The sequence below is a fragment of the Myotis nattereri genome (genome assembly GCF_964212035.1).
Source record: "Myotis nattereri genome assembly, chromosome: 8".
Classification (NCBI taxonomy): Eukaryota; Metazoa; Chordata; class Mammalia; order Chiroptera; family Vespertilionidae; genus Myotis; species Myotis nattereri.
This window is the reverse complement of record NC_138083.1, coordinates 39718575-39737521: the sequence shown is the minus strand read 5'-3', so window position 1 is coordinate 39737521 and position 18947 is coordinate 39718575. Positions and strand designations below refer to the sequence as shown.

The following is an 18947-nucleotide window of genomic DNA, read 5'->3' as shown; positions in this document are numbered from 1 at the left end:
GGGGGTACTAGATAATACTAGAGGAAGGCCCCAGATAGGTAAACACAACTTTTACTTCTGCTTTTATATACACTTTTCCTTAGAACTCTGTGGATTAGAGAAGACTTCATTGTTACCCAGATCATGTAATTCAATTTTGCCTTTAAATTGTTCTTTGGGCCAATTTTGGTAATTGTGTTAAAATAAATTAAACTCATGGACACAGACAACAGTGTGGCGATTGCAGGGCGGGCAGGTGGAAGTAGAAGAGAGCATAGAGGGTATAAATGGTGATGAAAAAATAATTAAAAATAGTACTTGTGGAATAAATTTAAAAAAAGAAACTCAACTCATGAAAATTATGGCTAGAATGGAAGAAATGTTTGTTTCTTTTTAACTTTCATCTTTTTTCATACCTTGGCATATACACTGCATGGATGTTCTGAAATCTTTGCAAGTTATATGTAAAACGTATGCCAAACAGAAAGCAGTTGTAAGAAAAAGCAGAATTTGTAAAACTTGTCCCATTAAAAGGAAAATTACCCAACTTTCCTTTTCTTACACCTGAAAATTAGTGCATGCAATGAATACATTCTTTAGGTGATAGTATTTTAAAGCTGAAACTGATGGCCCTTGTGGTCAGTCTTTAATCAAGGACTCATTATCAATGCCAGTTTTCACCCTTGACAACCATGTCAAACAGCCATACTTCACAGTGATCCTCAAGTGCTCATCATACGTTACAGGAGGACTTTTTAAATCTGAGATAATATGTGTGCTTTTTCTTTGTATTATTATTATACTTCCACACAAATCCAAATACTCTGCAAAGTGAGAGATTTGTATTCAGAATATTCTCTTATGTCTTCTCAAACCTCAAACAAGAAAAAACACACTGATATTTTTCAACATAATATGAAATATTGATGACTTTTCAGAGGGGGAAATCAGTTAGATAATAGCTTAGTGAATAACATAAGTAACAACATGCTTGTGGGGGAAAAGTACAAAAGGACTAAAGTCAACACGGTTCCAATTAGAAATCCTGACTGGGACATTGCTAGACCTGGATTATGTGTCTAACTCAGAGATGAGTCATCAAATATTTTTTAAGGATTTGGCTTCTCCATCTATAATCATCAGAATACAAATAACTGGGCTATTGGCTTATTATAAGAAACTTTTATGAAAAACACATTTGTTTAGAACTAGATGTCTGAAATGATGCATCTATAACTAAGAATGCTTTACTCACCTGGAATTAATCCCCAAGGAACAGAGAGAACCCCTGAATTGGACAAGTGGGCATGCAGGAAGTTCATGTTGATTATTTAATAACCAGAAATGCTTAGAATGGAGAGTGAGAGGCAGTAGATGGTTGTATAATGAATGATTGTCGATGTAATAAAATATTGCAAACAGTGAAATGAAATGTGTATTATCATGGGAATGGTGATGGGGTAGGAAGAGGAGAGACGAGAGACTAACTCCCTAAACATAAGTCTCTTGGAAAATACTTACAAGTCAATTATTTGACAATATTTTACATATTATAGGAAATAGCAAAAAATAATCATTACAAAAGGGCTGTTCTTCAATTCTTTTAGCACTAGTGATATATTTTGTTATGTTTTGGTAAGTAGATCTTGAGGTGAAAAGTGTCATAAATTAAGTCATAGCAGAGCTAGAGCAGAGCTCCTGAGTAAAATGAAGACAGTGAGAGTTTGTTCTTAAATCAATATGGACTGGGTGTTAGTTATTAAGGATCCCAGATCAATAGATTCTATCACATTAGGGATCTGTTAGATTTTCCATTCTCTGGTAACAGACACATTCCTAGCTGAGACAGGACTTTTCACTTTTCACAGTGTGGATGGGAGAGAACATGGGCGAACAGAATTACAGGAAAAAAATGTTACTTTAAAATGATTGTCCCACAGAAAGGGATAAATGATGTCATAGTCATAACGTAAGATCTACAGACATATTTAATATATCCTCTAAATTTAACAATAATAATTATAAATGTAAATAATTAGATATAACCTTACATTTCCCCTAAGTCCTTTTAGAACTTATATGTCATTATTAGCCAAAGCAGGTCAGTGCTTACAGAAGGAATAAAATTATGAGGCCTATGGCTATATTCCTCCCTCTTTCCAGGGTCTCTCTGAGATGGCATTAGTTTTTGTGAATTTTGGTGATTACTGCATTGCAGTATATTCCCTAATCACTATTACTAGCCTGACCAACCTTAGGAGGTGTAGATTCTTGGAAGTCATTTTCCTACACAAATGCACCTGAATGACCCCAAATGCTGTATGTCTTCCCCCCTCAATGTGCTTCACCTTTTTTATACCTCTTTTCAGTTTTGAGGACCATTATTGATCCATCCATTGCCTCCTGAAACCAACTATTGAGACCTTATAACATTTTTCCCTTCTCCTAATATCTGATCGATACCACTCATTAATTTATCTAATCTGACTTTTCTTCTCTAATCTTATAATCACTGACCTAATTTCAAGCCTTTTTTAGTTTCCACTCTTAACTATCTCTCTACAGTTGCAACCCCCTTAAATGTATCTTCCTCTTTATTACCACAATACAGCATTGAAATCACTGATTTTACCAGTTTACACTAAAAATTTTCTGCTCATGCATCTCTCTCTACCTTACCAGATTTCAAGAACAGGAACTAGGTCTTATTCATCTTTATAACCAAAGTACCAAATATGATGCTGGTACATAAAAGGTACTTAAAGAAGTTTTTGATGAAAAATTAAGATATATAAAAATTATACCAGAGAACACATTGCTATTATCAGTTTTAACATGGCGAGCAAATATTTTATTGTGATAAATAACAGTGTCAACTTTAACATAATTAACTTGACATTTTCTCTAAAGTTTATGCTATCCAGGTAGAATTTGTGCTCTCCAAAGGATTTGAATAATTTTTGAATTACTTATTTTTATCTTTTGTGTCAAGTGACCACACACAATAACATGTTTATGGTAGAAAAGACAAATTAGACAGCCGTTTTAAGCTATTTCTTTAACCCTCCTATTCCAAGTTCTACACACTTTTAGAAAACATGGTTCCTGAAAAATAAGTCAAGTAGAAAATATTATTCCTGTTTATAAAATATGATGATGCAAACAGTATATCTTTCTTTAAATATATAGTTAACATTTATTATTTTGAATTATTCCTATTTTCTTTTGAATTAGTTGGTGCCTATCCCTTAGGTGTGTGAATATTTACTATATTGATTTTAAGAATCAACACGACTACTCTAGACTCATTATACCATACTGTAAGGCTCATTCAAATCATCTTAGCCCAACACCTTCCATAAACTAAAGGACAGAAATCTAGTTTCTGATTCCTATCATAAGTTTACTGTAAAAGTCAAAATATAGTTTAAAAGAGCGAAACACTATAGGAGGTCAGAACCATGAAAACCACACTTGATTAGAAAAACTGTTGGGAACCAGGAAGAAAAACACTATAACTCAAGGGAAATTCATCTTCACAGCAACACAGTTATTTTCCTATAGTTGTTTTACAGAGAAAACCACGCATAGAACTCAGAGACATCCTTGCAGCGTGCACTGAAAACGTGTGCACGCCAGGCTTTCTCCACGCCTGCATAGGCAAGCCTCAGATTGACGTTAACTTTCACGTTAGATGGAAAAAATCAGACAAGGGCCCTTACCCTCATCAGGCCCTCACCTTTACCAGGGATACCCTTTGTGTCTCAAACAGAATGAATTCTCATCAAGTATATAAAGTCCTGGGGTGGGCAGAGTGCACCTCCATGAAGGGGGCTCAGGACCAGTACTAATGAGTTATGCATTCTACTTTGGTTTGTTTGTTTTTTTCCCAGTAAGTAAGTGAAAAATTAAAACCTAACCAGGGCGGTTTGTACGGGTAGATTTCAAAATAACTAGCACCTCATGATGGTCTAGTGAGGTCTGGAGAAAAAAGTAAACCCAGGTTGCTCATTTCACTTGATTACTACTCTGCAGTCTTTATCAACTAGCACCAGTTTCCAACTGAAGATAAAAGAATAGACCTTCCTCATCTTATGCTCTATTTTTATGCCTGTTTCCTTATGCCTTAACCCTCATTTATAGATACCAGAATATTTGTATTAAAGCAATTTTTCTAAGATATGTTTTGCAGTGTTGTTTTCTGTATTGTTTCTAGTAGAAGCTTTTACTATTGAACCCTGAGAGGCAACATTTGATAACAGGTATTGCCAACCTTAAAAAAATTAAAGTCAAAGAGTGGATTGGGACAGGAAACGAACAGAGACTGGGAATAATAGGTTTATTTTACTCAATGAACTAAGAAATTACCAAATGGGTTACATGGCTCCTGCATTTCCCAGCATTTGGAAGAAAACTTTAGAAAACCTCAGGCCCTGGTCCATCCATGAAGGTACCTGAGTCAATATTTAGAAGCTCTGTAACTATAGGGAATTCACCCCACTATTCTTTTGACATTGTTTCTGTAAATGCTGACTCTGACTAATATGTAGCTTGTAGATGAACAGCATGTTTATATAAGAATCCTAGAAATTAACTTCAAAAACGACAGACTCCAGCCTTCAGGCATTCCAGCTCTGGGAGATTTGCCGACCTTCAAATGAAAACCAGGAAGTTGCACACCAGACCATTGCTTGACCAGTTTCAAGGTCTTTATCAGAATAGACTGTGCTGGTCTGCACACAGTACCCTAATGGAGAACTCTCAACCCCCTCTCCTTGATCTCTTTGTTCTGTTTTCCCTCGCCCTCCTTATAAAAACCTCAGTCTATACTGAGATGGAGAGGGGAGCTTTGGGACAGAAATCCCCTGTCTTCTCAGGTTGCTGGCACTTGCATAAACCACTTTTCTTCTCACCAGCCCCTGTCTCAAGAGTTTGACTTTCACTGAAGCAGGCAGCCGAACCTGTGTTAGGGTACCCTCTCGATCTTGGAAAAGCTTTCCACCTTTTTTTTTTTTTAAACACTAAGAGATGCAAGTTTTTCTTATCCTCTTTGAAAATCTAATTTTGTTCTATATTTAAAATATTTTGACATGTCCAAAAACATTTACCAGCAGTACATTTTTTTTTTTTTACAAAAAGAGCATATTTTGAATAATAGACTGCAAGAACTGAGTAATTTTTTTTAACAAACTTAGGCTCCGTGGTCCTTGCCTAAGTTAGACTGAAAAACAGAATACAAAGCAATTTTGCTTTTCTAATTATTTTGTGGTGTATCCCTCAGGTCAGATTTAGTACAGTTTCAATTTTCTGAGCAAGTTAAAGAGAGAAGCACAAGAAAACATATTGGGTTGATCCCAAGATCACTATAATTAAAAAAAATAAATAAATTTCTGTGCTACAGAAGAAAAGATTAAAATAAAATCTTGTACATTTTCTCTAAGCCTTTTAAAATTAATTTTTTCCTCTTTTATAGAGTGCATATATATGTATACATGTATATGTATGTATATATATATTTGCCTTTCTCTCTTTGTTCTCTGTGTGTAGGTATGTGCATGTATCAATATCTATGGATATCTATCTGTCTATGGATATCTATCTATCTACCTATCTAAATGGGTAGATAGGTAAATAATTGGAAGAAGAGAGAAAAGATACAAAGAAAAAAACGAGAAAGGAACTAAAAACATGAAGCAAAAATTATAAGTTACCTAGGTCTAAGGCTAGACAATAGAGATATGAAAATAATCAACATTTTTCTTTCACACAGGAGAAAATTGAGCTTTTTGGAGACTAATTTCATATTCATAGCTATATTATCCAGCACTAACAGTATTTTATTAGTGATGGTCTTCTTAATGTTTTGATATAAACCTTACTAATTTATGAAATCTAATTAACCTTCTCTGAAATTGTTCCCAAAATTATGTGGGTGAGTCTTGATTTTGTTTTAACTATTAAAAAAGTTTCTTTCTGCATTTCTGGGTATTAGACATTTGGTTTATATGGCAACTACAACTTAATTTACCTTGATCTGTTATTTTTTTACAACTTTATTAACTACACTTTCACTACTATCTCTTAATTTGTGATCTAGAATATATATCAAACATCAAACAAATTGTGTTCTTATATTTATAGAATCAAAATTTTAGAAGAGAGCTTGAAGATCGTTTAGTCCAACTTCCCAATACAAACCGTCCCTAGAACAACTAAGTCTTGGAGTACCACCTACACTTATGACTTCCTAAGTGTCTTTCTGGTCTCACCTTGTGCCTCTCTCTACTGCCTACTTTCGATTCTCTGAACTCTTCTGCCAGCTCACTGAATGCATCAAGCTCTTTCCCAAGTCAAGAACTTGGCAGATACTTTTGCTCTGTCTGAATTGTTCTCTCCCAACTGTCCACCAGACTGACACCCAGTAGCCTTTATATCTCAAGTAAAACACTATTTCCTTAGACAAGTCCTCTTGACTGCCCCCACCATTATTCTTTTCCATTTGAAAAAGTTGCTTGCAGTCACAATAACTTCTCATATTTCTTTGATTTTAATTTTGTTTTGGTGTTGTCCTTCCTGTTTTTGAACACTATTTCTTTTAATTAGAAAGAAGAAGAAAGCAATAGGCACTGAGTAATAACACTTTCTCTCACATACATTAACTTCCTTATTCACTGCTTTGCTCTAAACAACACTAGAAGAATTTTTGGCTGTTCTTAGCATTTTTTTTCCAAATTTCAGTCCATCTGGGTTTTACTCTTCCTCACACTATGCTAACTGCTCATTTAACACCTTTGTAAGTATTTCTAATTATGTGTTCCTCAGTTCATCCATTCTACAAGCCATTTTTAAAAATGAATCTGATTAAAGTCTCTATGTATAATCATGAATTGCTCTAGTGGTATCTTTCTTGGGATAATGTGAAATGCTAATTCCAAATTTTTTAAAAGTTAGTTTATCTGAACTCCTTTTTTTAAGAATTCCACCTCCTATCAAAGCTGCCAATGATTCCAATGGGTGATGTCCTCAAGACCATGGCTCAAAATAGCCTTCATGGGCACTTGATTCCCAACTTTCTCTATTTGCCTGTGACTTCTCCCAAGTTCTGCAGATGGTTATATCCAAAAGCCCAGTTTGACATTTCCACTTGGATACCTAAAAATACCTTAAAGGTCTGGAAATGAATTCATTTTTCTTTCAAACTTGTTTTTCTTTCTCCATCTTAGGAAATGGCTTTACCATCTACCCAGTATCGCCCGTAAAAAACTGGGTGATCATTTTGTTTTCTCATTTCCTTCGTTCCCACTCTTTATCCAGTTAGTCAGCAAGTCCTATTATCTCCGCCTTCACATATTTCCTGAGTTTACCCATTTCTCTCTAGGAGCACTATTTCCACCTGTTGTGTTCCACTGTCATCTCTGGTCTACTGGAATACCCTCCTCACTGGTCTACTCTGGTCCCTGTATAATATGTTCTCTTCACTGAGGCCATGGTGATCTTTTAAAAAGATGGCCTTGCCCTGTCCCATGTGGCTCAGATTACTGGCCCATGGACCAAAGGGTCACAGGTTTGATTCCTGGTCAAGGGCACATACCTGGGTTTCAGGTTCAATCCCCAAACCCAGTTGAGGTGCATGTGGGAGGCAACCAATCTTTCCCTCTTTCTGTCTCTCTCTCTCTTTCCTTCTCCCTCCCTACCATTCTCTCTCTCTCTCTCTCTCTCTCAAAAAAAAAAAAAAGAAATCAATAAAAAAATATATTTGGGTGAGAATTAAATATAATAAATAAAAAGATGGCCTTCCCTGAGGCTCTCCCTGGACCATTGAATCACACCAAGCCTCCCTCTCCACCCCAGTCACTCTCATGATTATACTTTAAATATTTTTAATAGCATTGAAACTTCCATAATTGCTAATTTACTTATTAACCTAGGTGTCTAACTGAAGATACTTTAAGATATTTGTTAAGCAGAATTTTGTTCTCATTATTAACACTCCAAACGAGTTTTCTTCATGTAAGGAGGGCCTATGAGAAAAGGTTAATGTTTAGGGAACATGAATAATGATTGCAAAAGGCACAAAGTAATACTCTCAACTCCATTTATGGGGAACTAATAATCTCAACTCCATTTACGAGGTTTACAATAGGTTTTTACTGCCCTTAGTGATAGCCATACTTCCTACAACTATATAATAAACTCAAGCTCCATATACACCTAACAATGAGTAAAAAATCATTCTCCTTTAGCAGTCATCTTTAGAAAGGGACATATTTGTCATGGAAAACAACTTGTTTGTCCTGTCTGTTTTTACTAAGATTGTTTTCCTGCATCTCAACATTACATTACTTGCTCAAGAGCCTAACTATTGGTAAACCTGCCTTGATGATTCAAATCAAGAAACTGGATTAGCTATGAGCTGAGTTTTATGTAAATAATTGGTCTACATTTCATGCTCTACTGATCTGAAAATCAAAAAAATAACTAACCTGAAATTTCCGAGTGAGGGTGGGAAAAGAGCAGATTTCTATTCTGAACCACCTGGGACTTTGGATGACTTCCACTTTTCCAGAAGAGTAGTTAAATACATGAAAAGCAATTCAGACACCAGTGGATAATCTTAGTAAAAGCTGGTGTGCCAATGAGCTGAGATGATCAGTTATCCTAGGGTTACCTTCCCTATCAAGTCAAGTATTCCTGTTCCAGAAACAGCCTATGAGAGAGTGGTTTGCTCACATAAGACAGATTCCTTTATTCCTTCTTGGCAACTATGAGAACAGGCCCATCCAGTTTCATCTGCAATGTTTTCTTTTCCTTTTGAAATCAATGATGGTAACATTTCATAGGAGGCCATAGTCAGTTCTTAAACAGAAAAGCATTAATATCAAACTGTCAAGAATACTTTTTTTGGGGGGGAGGGGGGTCATCTGTAAGAATCCCCTCTTCCCTTCAAGAAGGACTGATCCATCTGGGTAGTGGATTATGTTAGGAAACTATGAAATATATTTAGGGGGAATGGCTCTCACTTCATCCTACAACTTGAACTTTATAGTAACCTGAAAACTCAATAAACTTAAATACCTGAGGCTATAATGCTAAGTCTATCTTTTCTGTTCACTTTTAAAGTGTAGAACTATAAACCATGCATACAATACATATATGCTTTTTATAATACTGAATATGCATGAATGTAACTAAATATTAAAAACGCAAATTTTTCTCTTAAACAGAACTTAAGAGAAAATTCATAGCTATTATTATGTTAAATAATAATTTTGTTGTTAATAATCCTGAAACTACATGTTATTAAGTTGGGCTTAATTTAACCATTTAGACAACTGGAATCTTCTACCCTTAATTTTAGACCTTGTTATAGGAGTGTGACTTTAACCAAACATACATTTTTCCAAGGAAGGTGGCCTCTAGCTTCCCTTGCTAGTTACATTTCACCTGCTTCAGTAGTTTTCAGATTATGTTGTATTGGTTGGGAAACTCTTGAAAGCTAATATACTGTTACCACTTGAACGATTACATTTGCTCACACCCTAGTTCCTGCAACACTTGGGTCAGAATTTTGAAAGAAACACACACACACACACACACACACACACACACACACCACAACTGAGCAAAACATTGGAAGACAGAAATTGCTTTTTAATTCTCTGCTTCTGTTTCACCTGAGGAAGGGCAAAGACATGTGTGATCACTTGCCTGGCTCGCCTCACTAAATTACTTTTTAAATGAAACTCTAAACACGTTCTTCTTATAATCATCATCATTATTATTCCTTGGTTGTTGTTTGAGATACCAATGGGAGGAAATTGCCATGGCAGTGCCCAGTTTTTTATCCTCACCAGCTGTTTGAAATGCAAATACCAAAAAAAAAAAAAGACAGCCAGCTCGTTTTCTGATGCCATCCGCGCGCACATCACCGCTCCGACCAGGATTTCTGTGGACGCTGCGGATGCAAGGCGCTCGCACACAGCCAGGCTCCCCTCGCCGCTCGGCTGGGGCTGGCCGGCCGTGGATCGCTCCTCATCCACGTCTCACTTCCTTCTCCGAGGCCGGGCGCTGAGAATACCCTGCCGGGGTGGGAACACATTCCAGCAATAACAACCCCACTTCCCCAACTCACCAGCCTGCGAAGTTTCCCGTGCGCTAGGGCTGGTGTCGGGTGTCAGAGGCTTCCTTCCCCTTCCCGGAGCCTGGAACTCCCGGCTTCCGCACCAGCAGTGACGCGGGACCTGCCCTACAGGGCGACCATCGTGAAGACAGCTCCTTATTCTTCCAACCTGTGGCTCTGGCTCGGTCCCCAGCCCCTGCCCGTCTGGACGGCGAGCGGCAGGACTGGAGCACCACCCCTGGGTCCGCACAGCCGCCTGGATCTGGGAGGTTTGTGTGAGAAGAAGGCGTGTCTCCCACTCCTAACGCGGATGTGCAGAGCGCACCTCGGGCCAATCTTGGTTGTGACTCAAACGCGCTTGGCTCCTGGTTAAATTCTCCTCCGTGGAGCTTCAAGCCCTAGCAGCAGCTCATTTTTACCCCGGGCACTCTGAGAACTGCTCCCAGCGCCTCGCATTCTCTCTCTCCCGGGGGAATGTCTCATTAACTATAGACAGGGAGGAATAGCCAGTGAAGAAGAGAGAAAGGCCCGGGAAATGGAAAGGCAGTTCAAAATTCGTGTTTTAAAAGTGAGGATCTGTAGGTATGCATCCATTTATAAGTATGCACAGGCTAAGCTTTGCCTCCTAGTCAGAGATCAGTAGGTTAGTAAATAGAGATCAATCAGAAACAGGAGGACACACATTCCCTGAGCAAATACTAAGAACCTACTGTGTGGCACACGCTGTCCTAGACACTTTGGATTCACCCACAACGGATCCTGGCTGGCTCTCTTGAGCTCATGGTTCAGACAGACTCACATCCCTAGTTTACAGACTAATGTAAAGGTAGGGATCCCAGGTCATGTACATCGGATAGCAGCTGTTTCTTCCTCTGTGAAGAAAATTTTTTAAAAGTTCCCAACCTGTTGCTTGCACTCATGTTGGTCAACAAGGAAATGAATGCTTAAATTTTCATTGTTTGACCCAGTTCTGACAGGGGGCCTTAGAGAATCAGCTAGGAAGTGTCTCCTGGGGAAGTGCTATGAGGGGAGAGGGGGTAAAGAAATACCCCCAAATCAAAATGAAACACAAACAATAGCTAAGTAGTGGAGAAGAGGAGCATCGATCCCACAAAAATTTGTCTATTCTATAGGAAAATATGGAAGTTCTACTTTCTGTCTCTCAATGGTCCCATCTTGAAAATGGGGATAATACAAAACCTTCATAGGGTTGTGAGTTCAGATCAGTAAAGTGCATAGAATACTGTGTGGCACAGAAAATGCTATGCATGTGTTGGCTAAGTTTATTATTTTGGTGGCATTTATCTACTTCATTCTCCCAAAGTAAGGTCCAATTCATATAAATTATTCTATCTACCAGGAGAAAGTATAGGAGGTTCAGGTTGTAGATTTTCAAAATATATATGCTGGGAATCTATATTCATGGTAAATCTATTTTGAATTTATCAATAATATCTAAGTATATAACAAGTGTGTGTCCACACTTGTTCCAGGGCCTGGAAAGAGATAAAAGACTAAACATAACAAGCTTGAATTTATTGCACTGTATATAGCACATTAATTTATATATAAAAGGCTAATATGCTAAGTGTCCCTCCCTCCATCTGACCAGTCGCTATGACATGCACTGACCATCAGGGGGCAGATGCTCAACGCAGGAGCTGCTGAGCTGCAGTGACTTGGCAGCAGCGGTTCTCGGGTGATGCACCCTGAAACCAGAGAGGAGGGAGCCCGATTCCTCACGGGGCCTTGCAATTCCACCTTTGGCTGTGGGTTATGTTGTTGTGGGTTATGTTGGGGCACCGTCGGCCCTGAATCTGGCTTACTGCACACTTGCATTTGTGTTCCACACCCTGTACAATAGCAACTTTGCAGAGTACCCTTTTGCACTCTGGGACCCCTCAGGGGATGTGGGAGAGCCAGTTTCAGCCTGATCCCCGCAGGCCAGGCCAAGGAACCCCACCTACTGGAGGGACCCCACTCACTCCACAGACACCTTTCAAGCCACGGCGCCACCCAGATGCGGCTGGCCAGGGAGGGACCACTGGAGGTTGGCTCCAGGGTGTGTCCAGCCCGACTGGCCCAGTCCTGTCCCGCTGGCCACCTTCTAATTAATTTCCTTTCAATGTGCACAAACCCGTGCACTTGGTCACTAGTTTAAAATAATTATCTGTGCTATACAACAATAATCTGTATTCTTCGCCTATTGCATATGTTCACTCCCATGAATCTGAATGGCTATCTTTTCCTGAATGCAGTAGAGTTTATAAGGCTCTTGCCCAAATAGATCATCTCATTTGACTTTGATGACATCGCTTTGAAATAGGCAAGTCATCTATCATTTATAGTGTCCCCATTTTAAGAATGAAGAAACTGAGGTTGAGAAAGTCCCAACAAAGTGCCCAGAATCACGAAGGGCCCTAAATGTAGAGCTCAGGTCTGCTGATCCCGAAGGCGGGGCTCAAGGTGGTCACTACTGCCTCCCTGCTATCTGGGCCAAGTCCCTGCTGTGAGAAAGTCTAACACATTTAGGCCAGCTCTCCTGGTCACCCTCCCCGCCCTAAGTGTGTCAGCTGCCTGGTAGGGTCAACTCTTGCAGAGACAGCCTTCTTGCAGTCACTTGCCTTGCAAGTCCTGTCTTTCGGGTTCTGAGGCTCAGAGGCACCAGTGTTGCAGAGTGATGCTGCTCGGCTACTCAGAGTGCCGACCTTCCCTTCCTTCCCTCTGGAAATGGTGCTGAGGAGGCGAGGGTGGTGGGAGAGCATGAGAGGAAGGAGGCTTGGTCACTCAGGAAGGCCACTCTGAACAGAGGTAAAAGACCAGAGCAAAGTAAAAGACCCTGGGAAACCAGTGAAACAGGTGACCGCATCTTGTGACATGATACAAAATAAATTCTTCTTGTCCCTGGAGTTGATGTAGCACAAATTAAGTAGACATAATTTCTGTCAGTAGGTTTATCATCCAATAAACATAGCGCTGAGGTAAATATATAAATGTACATGGAGGTTTCTAGTGAAAAATGGCAAATGGATCACATGTTTCAGCTCCCCAACCCCTAACTCCGCTAACACAAGAATGAATGAATATTTTAAAAGTCAGTAAATCATAAAGACAAATAAAAGGGAGAGGAGAAATCAAAAGACAATAACTGCAATAGATGATTGGAAGAGCTTAAGTTAGATGCATGCCTATAGGAGGGGTTATGGATAAGAAGCAAGACAATTAACTGCTTTTCATCCTTCAAAATATTCTTAAAAATTGCCATCTTGTCTACCTACTTGAACCACAAGTGATGAGATGAGAGGTTCCTAACTCCCCCTTCTCCTGGGATTGCAGAGAAGGCTTTGTCAGGTGGTCATGCACGGGTTTGCCTCCACCCTCAGAAGATTTTCAGTTCATAGGAAGGCTGTTTAATCACAAATAAAAATCAACTCCTCCCCCGTTTGGAGAAACCCCACATCATGACTAACAGTCACAAGATTGGACTTCCACGTCATGCTAGTTTTAGTAACTACTTTAAAGATGTTACTTCAAGAAATATATAGGCTTAAGTTAATGCATACTAGCAAATTGCTTTAAATGGGTAACACATCCAGACATATTCTAGGCACCAAAGGGGACTTGTTCACATAATTATATGTAGGGCATCTACTCTATGATGGGGTCTTAACCTACCCCTTGCTAACTTCATTTTGCCTCAGTTTCCTAGAATGTGAAACAAACACAAACTGTAACCTTTCATGGAAATGATGGTAACTTATTCTAATTCTTTCTTTCTATGTTAAAGGAACATTCTATGGGAAAGAATCAAATGGTTTCATGAGTATACCATATATAGCTTTTATCAAGTCCGAATTTCAAAGAAGCCACAGTAGTGGGTCAGCCATTATTCTGTCTATGAGTAATGTTAGACCCCTTTATAAGTAAAAGCAAAAATACTATAATTATGGACATAATTACAATTATAAAATTGTTTAATCAATTTATCAGGTTGATTAAGGAGAAATAAATCCATGTTAAAAATGAAGCAGAGAAAAGAGTGTAATAAAATATATATGCATAAACATAATCATAGCAACATATATATCTGTGTGAACATAAATATAGTCATATATTAATATTTATACATTATATATATACATATACTTGCTCAATGTTAGCTTTATAGTGAGCTACAAAATAAAATGTCATTTGTGACAACCATTTAAGTGTAAATGAATATGTGGTGATTCCTTCATTTTCCCAAAATATGTCACTAAAAAACAGCATTCTTATTCACAACTTTTGTTACCTTTCAGCTGCAAACACTTCAAATTGTCATATCATACAACTGAGGAATAATTCTTTTGTAAATTTCTTTGCCTGCCTTTTAACCAATTTTCAGGTCATTTTTCTAAGCATTCAAAATAACATTGATAGATATAATTTCAGGCAAATATTCCTCCCCTAAATATTTTTTGATCAAATTAAAGTACTTTTATTAATGTTCCATGATAAGAGATCCATGATTACAGCAATATAAAGTCAACATCTTTTTTAAAAGTATAATTTGGAAAATGATGTTGCCATATATTTGATCATATATATACATATATATGAAGATAATTTGCAAAAATAATAATTAGTAAATGAAGATTTAGTGATAGCAAAGAATTCCATGCTAAATGATTACTTTTTAAGACTATATTTTCAAGAAAAATGCTGCCTTAAGAAATAATCTTACATTATAATCACATGAAATATGATCTAATTTGTTTTATCATCAATATGGTAAAAATTTATAAGCCCACATGAATTTTTATTATATTTCTAGTATACATTTAAATATTCTATTTCCAAAATGACCTGAAAATCCTGAGTATTATAGACATACGGTATCTTCTAAATATGCATTAGTGATATAACCACTAAGTACGTTCCTGTCCTGTGGAATTTTTAGCTACAACTCTTATTACTGCCATAGATTGAGTGAAACACAGAAAAATCCCCACTTCGTATAAAATATGTGCTTTTCTTAAAACTACTCAACCTATTTTATATAAATTATAAGCAACTTATTTTTATAGTCAAAAAAATAAGAGAGAGAAGGTGTTTTAAAAGAACATGTGATCAGAGTGAAGATACCACAATAAGAACTCATTTCCTTGCATGTATCCACCTGTAAAATGTGGTAAATAATAGTCATCTTTTTTATATTAAGCATTCAAATCCCTTCCCTGTGTGTGGGTCTCCTCTAATGCATATCCTAAAAAAATTAGAAAGGCATTATCCCTTAAGGACAATAGCAAGATAAAGCTGCAGCAGAAACTTTGAAGTTAGCAAGGACAAAGTGTGGTAACAGCCTTATCAGAGTGGAGGAAAGTTCCTGTGTAGGCACACAGAGGAGTGAGGTACTGAAGGCCTGAGGCATTCTGAAAAGTGTTGAGTGGAAATGAAGCTGAAATGTAAGGATTGAGGGACCATCTCTACGTAGAGTACCTCCTCTCCCACCCAAAGTTTAAGAAAGGAAACCATCAACAAATTGAAAAGACAATGCACTGAATGGGAGAATATACTCACCAATGATACATCTGATAAGGGGTTAATTTTCAAAATGTATAAATAACTTATACAACTCAACACCAAGGAAACAAACAATCCAATTTAAAAATGGGCAAAGGACATGATAGACACTTCTCCAAAGAGGACAAACAGATCACCAATAAATATATAAAAAGATGTTCAATGTCACTAATCATCAGAGAAATGAAAATTAAAACCACAATGAGATATCACCTCATGCCTGTCAGAATGGTTATCATCAATAAATCAACAGACAAGCATTGGCAAGGAGGTGGAAAAAGGGAACCCTCATGCACTGCTGGTGGGAATGCAGACTGGTGCAGCCCCTGTGGACAACAGTATGGAGTTTCCTCAAAAAACTACAATGGAACTGCCCAGTGATTCCACTTCTGGGGACTTATACAAAGAAACTCAAAACACTTATTCAAAAGAATAAATGCACCCCTGTGTTCATTGCAGTGTCATTTATAATAGCCAAGATTTGGAAGCAGATCAAGTGCCCACCGGTAGATGAGTAGATAAAAAAACGATGGAACATTTAAACAATGGAGTACTACTTGGCCATAAAAAAGGAAATCTTACCTTTTACTACAGCTAGTCAGAGAAAGACAAATACCATATGATTTCACTTATATGTAGAATCTAATGAAGAAAACAAACTAACAAATGAAATAGAAGCAGACTCATAGATACAGAGAACAGACTAACAGCTGTCAGAGGGGAAAGGGTTTGTAGAACTGGGTGAAAAAGGTGAAAGGATTAAGAAGAAAAAAAAGGGCAGACAGATAATAGTATGGTGGTTGCCAGAGGGAAAGAAGGGTGGAGGCAGGTATAAAAGGGTAAATGGGGGATAAATGGTGGTGGAATGAGACTTGACTTTGGGTGATGAGAGCATGATACAGTATGTAGATGATGTGTTATGGATTTGTACACTTGAAAACTGCATGGATTTTATTAACCAACTAGAGGCCCAGTGCACAGCATTTGTGCACTAGGGGGTTCCCTCAGCCTGGCCTGCTCCCTCTTGTATCTGGGACCCCTCAGAGGATGTCCTTAGCACTGCTGCAGAGGCAGGAGAGGCTCCCGCCACCACCACTGTGCTCACCAGCTGAGAGCCCGGCTTCTGGCTGTGTGGCGCTCCCCCTGTGGGAGCACACTGATCACCAGGGGGCAGCTCCTGGATTGAGCGTCTGCCCCCTGGTGGTCAGTGCATGCCATAGTGACTGGTCATTCTGCTGTTCAGTCGATGTGCATATTAGGGTTTTATTATATAGGATGTTACCCTAATAAATTCAATAAAAAATAAGTTTTAGAAAGGATAAGTTGATTTAGTTTGGCCAGTAAGGAATGCATAATCAATTTTAAATATTTTTAAAGCATGTTAACCAGTTTATTGGCTTTGTTTGAACAGGTTGACATGTGACCCAAGGATGCTGGGCCAGCATATGGAGGCCAGCTTCCCTGAAGAGTTGTCTAGACTATTTGTGAATAAAAAACAAACTGCTCAGCTATGGGTATTGTTCATTGCCACAGCATTTCTAAACTTTTTCAATGAGTGCAGAGTATGTATGGTATCTTAATTAGTAAACAATGAACAACATTTAGATATTTATAATTGCATAATATTTAACCAACTTGTTTTGTTCTTACAGAATTTCTTACTTTTATTATGATGGAAACTCCTCTGGCTTTTTGTAATTATTTTAACCAATGCTAGGCATGTAATTAGTGCAAAATTAACTCCTACATTTAAAGATACAAATAGACTTGAGCCAAGAGTGAGATAGGAAAGACCAAGACCAAGCACCATGTGTTCCTGTGTTCAGAGACAGGTGCCATCCCCTGTGGTGATGGAGGAATAGGCAACTTTTAAGGTCTCATTTCTCTTCTGAACTCTTTCCCCGCCTTGCACAGACCTGAGTGATGTTTACATGTTCCTCCTCCCTCCCCCGCATGGAGGTATCCCCTTTTCAGAACTCACCTGTGAGTGCAAGTATAGATGAAGGGCTTGGTAAACTTGATTATTTTCCCTTTGAATGTTTAAGAACAAAACTATTAACATAACTAGTAAGACATCAAAGGTGGTACTTAAAGCCCACAAGAGTATCATTACCGCTACACATTCACCATTAATATAACAATCTACACTAATAAAAGGGTAATATGCTCATTAGATCAGACATCTTCCAGACAAAACCACGGTGGCGGGGTCAAGGAGGTGGTTAGGGGGGACCAGGCAGGCAGGCAGAGTGGTTGGGGCAATCAGGCAGGCAGGCAAGTGAGCAGTTAGGAGCCAGCAGTCCCAGATTTCGAGAAGACCCCGAGGGGTCTCGGAATAGAGAGGGTGCAGGCCAGGCTGAGGGACCGTCTCTTCCCAACCATGCACAAATTTTGTGCACTGGACCTCTAGTGTAATATAATAGTGAGTTTGTTTCCATAGCTGGTGAACAATATGCACATTGATAGAGTTAAGAAATTAGCTGGTTTTGTCAGAGGCTGGGGATTCAGAAGGATGGGGAAATGAGCTCCAAGTTCCTGAGGAGGTTAGGTTATATTCTCAGGGTAAAAAGGTAAGAATGGCTACAAAGCCTGCCCACCTCTTCTGCCTGTTACTGATGCCTACAAGAAAAGCTTAAACCTCAAGAAATGACATAGCCTCAAAATTAATGCCCATAAAAACATTCAGAGACTTTTTCCTTAATACTTTTGTTCAGAGCATTCAGAGACTTTTCATTTTCAGAAATGCTGCACATAATGGGTGCTTTCTCAGAGCAAGAAAAGTTAAATTAAAAGTAAATGTCAGTTAATTTAACTAAACTTCAAAGAGTGATCCAGCATTTCAGAATGAGCTTTGTACTCACCTTCTAGTAAATTCACTTTGTTTAATCCTAATTCATGTTTGCTTTTAAGAGATTTAGAATGTTTGTTTCCGATGTCGAGTAGGTTGCTATTGATATAATTCTTTAAATGTTTAATTTTATTTTGGCTAGTTTAAACATGGTCTTACCACTAACCATCCCAGTTTGATAGTAACTAACAAAACATCCTGAAAGCTTATCTAACTATGCTATTTATATCTAATAGATGTTGTAAAACTATATATATGTAGTCAGATATGTATTAATGTTTCATATATGTTATCCTTTTGATAGGTTTGAAATTTTAAAGTTTTTCATTAATAGATTGAGGCGTTACATTTTAACAATTGTTACTCCTATTTGTTCCTTTCAAATTCATTCCCATTTCAACTCATATTTGGGCTAAGATCCAAGTGTATCCAAATGTA

General features: G+C 38.1%; 1 protein-coding gene across 4 annotated transcripts in view; it reads right to left on the bottom strand.

The window, feature by feature from the left end:
• The window catches only part of RAB27B (RAB27B, member RAS oncogene family), a 117974-nt gene that overhangs the window by 42597 nt on the left and 56430 nt on the right, over positions 1-18947 (bottom strand). Inside the window, exon 1 of one of the 4 annotated variants that reach the window (XM_081096447.1) lies at positions 10112-10372. The exons of 2 other annotated variants lie outside the window; for them this stretch is intronic. The gene's annotated coding sequence lies outside the window, so the exon portion shown is untranslated. Of the gene's footprint in view, positions 1-10111; positions 10373-18947 lie in introns of those variants that run through there. One more of the 4 variants, XM_081096449.1, reaches the window with a different exon arrangement.